General features: G+C 49.8%; 1 protein-coding gene across 1 annotated transcript in view; it reads left to right on the top strand.

Annotated features, from left to right (window-relative positions):
* Window positions 1-2,500, top strand: part of LOC145393840 (protein tolkin-like) — a 163,226-nt gene that overhangs the window by 51,066 nt on the left and 109,660 nt on the right. The window lies entirely within an intron of this gene.

Raw genomic sequence — 2,500 nt, 5'->3', positions numbered from 1 at the left:
TCTCTCTCTCTCTCTCTAAATAACCCCCACTCATTCACTCTCAAATCTCTCTCTCTCTCTCTCTCTCTCTCTCTCACTGGCTCACTCACACTCTCTCACTCTCTCACTTTTAGCTCACTCTATTTCCGTCTTCCTTTTTACTTTCTCATCCCCCTCGCCTCTCTCTCTCTCTCTCTCTCTCTCTCTCTCTCTCTCTCTCTACCTACATTTCCTTTCCTCCTCCTCCTCCTCCTCCTTCTTTTCCCTCCCTTCCTTCTTCCCTCCCTCCCTCCCTCCCTCATCTCTCCCTCCCTCTCTCCCTTTCTCCTCCCTCCCTACTCTTCTTCCCTCCTTTCTCCCTCCCTCCCTTCCTTTATCTTTCCCTCATCTCTCCCTCCCTCCCTCCCTCCCTCCCTCATTTTCCTGTCTTTCTCCTTGTCTACACTGGAAAAAAAATGTCTCCTTTTTCCTGTTATTTCTTATGGGGAATTAATCAGTATTTCTTTCCCAGGTGAGACGAGGCGGCCAGATTGGAACGGAGGAAAGTGGAGGAAAGGTAGGGATGGAGGGAAGGTAGGGATGGAGGGAAGGTAGGGATGAAGGAATGGAGGAAAGGTAGGGATGAAGGGATGGAGGAAAGGTAGGGATGGAGGGAAGGTAGGGATGAAGGGATGGAGGAAAGGTAGGGATGAAGGGATGGAGGAAAGGTAGGGATGAAGGGATGGAGGAAAGGTAGGGATGGAGGGAAGGTAGGGATGAAGGGATGGAGGAAAGGTAGGGATGAAGGGATGGAGGAAAGGTAGGGATGGAGGAAAGGTAGGGATGGAGGAAAGGTAGGGATGAAGGGATGGAGGAAAGGTAGGGATGGAGGAAAGGTAGGGATGAAGGGATGGAGGAAAGGTAGGGATGAAGGGATGGAGGAAAGGTAGGGATGGAGGAAAGGTAGGGATGAAGGGATGGAGGAAAGGTAGGGGTGGAGGGAAGGTAGGGATGGAGGAAAGGTAAGGATGGAGGGAAGGTAGGGATGGAGGAAAGGTAGGGATGGAGGAAAGGTAAGGATGGAGGGATGGAGGAAAGGTAGGGATGGAGGAGGAGGGAAGGTAGGGATAGAGGAAAGAGGAGGAGGGAGGAGAGGAGGCGTAGAAGAGAAAAGACATACATACATACATACACACACACGTACATACATACATAGAGAGAGAGAGAGAAGAATAAGAAGCCATTAGACTTCTGCATATTCTGTCTGTCTGTCTGTCTGTCTCCCTTCTCTCTCTCTCTCTCTCTCCAGGATAGATAGATAGATAGAAACAGATAGATAGATGGGTGGATAGATAGATAGATAGATAGATAGTGAGAGACTGACCTGTTGACTGATAGATTCATACTGATAGATATATAGATAGATTGATATGGAAATAGATAGAATGGCAGAAGGTAGATAGATAAATTTCTGTATATATGTAGATTGACACGTGAAGAAATAGATAGATAGAGAGAGAGAGAGAGTGTTCCATTTCTCTCTCTCTCTCTCTCTCTCTCTCTCTGTCTCTCATTGCTTCCCTCCCTCCCTCCCTCCCTCCTCTTATCCTTCATCTTGTCTCTCTCTCCTCCCTCCCTCCCTCCCCTCCTCCCTCCCTCCCTCCCTTTCTTTTTGCTCTCTCTCTCTCCCCTCTTTTCGGCCATCCGTGTCTGTCTCTCTCTTTCCTACCTACCTACTTACCTGCCTACCTACCTACATCTATCTATCTATCTATCTATCTATCTATATTATTTTCTGAGTATTAGAATTTCTCTCTCTCTCTCTCTCTCTCTCTCTCTCTCTCTCTCTCTCTCAGATCCATTCTTTCATGTATTCACTCATTTCTTCCCTCCCTCCCTCCCTCCCCTTCCTTCTTTCTCTTCCTCCCTCCCTCCTCTCCCTTCTTTCTCCCTCCCTCCCTCCCTTCCTTCCTCCCTCCAGTTCATTCTTTCTCTTCCCTCCTGTCTTCCTTCCTTCCTTCCTTCTCTCCCTCCCTCCACATACTTGTCTATCTTCACTCCCTCCCTTCCTCCCTTCCCTCCCTCCCTCCCTTCTGGTTTATCTCTCTCTCTCTCTGTCACTCCTCACATCCTCCCTCCCTTCCGTCACTCTCCCTCCCTCCCTCCATCCATCCCCCCCCCTCTCTCTCTCTCTCTCTCTCTCCTTCAAAGCAGAGGTGAGAGACGTGAGGCCAATTATAGGGAAGGAGGGAGGGAGGGAGGGAAAGAAGGAGGGAGGGAGGGAAGGAAAGAAGGAGGGAGGGAGGGAGGGAAGGAAAGGGAGGGAGGTAGGAAGGGAGGGAAAAAGGGAGGGAGGGAGGAAGGAAGGAAGGGAAGGAGGGAGTAAGAAGAGAAGAGAGAGAAATGTGTATTGTGTGTAGCGGCACGGCACAGTCTGCGGGTGTGGGCGTGGGTGTATCAGTGGGAGTAGGAAATGAAGAAATGATGCAGGATGGAAAGAAGAGATGGAAGGAAGGAAAGAAGGGAGGAAGGAGGGAAGGAA

This window comes from Coenobita brevimanus, chromosome 3 (genome assembly GCF_032717465.1).
Source record: "Coenobita brevimanus isolate Jiangsu-jjx chromosome 3, ASM3271746v2, whole genome shotgun sequence".
Classification (NCBI taxonomy): domain Eukaryota; kingdom Metazoa; phylum Arthropoda; class Malacostraca; order Decapoda; family Coenobitidae; genus Coenobita; species Coenobita brevimanus.
The sequence above is the reverse complement of the archived record's forward strand: the minus strand, read 5'-3'. Positions and strand labels throughout refer to the sequence as shown.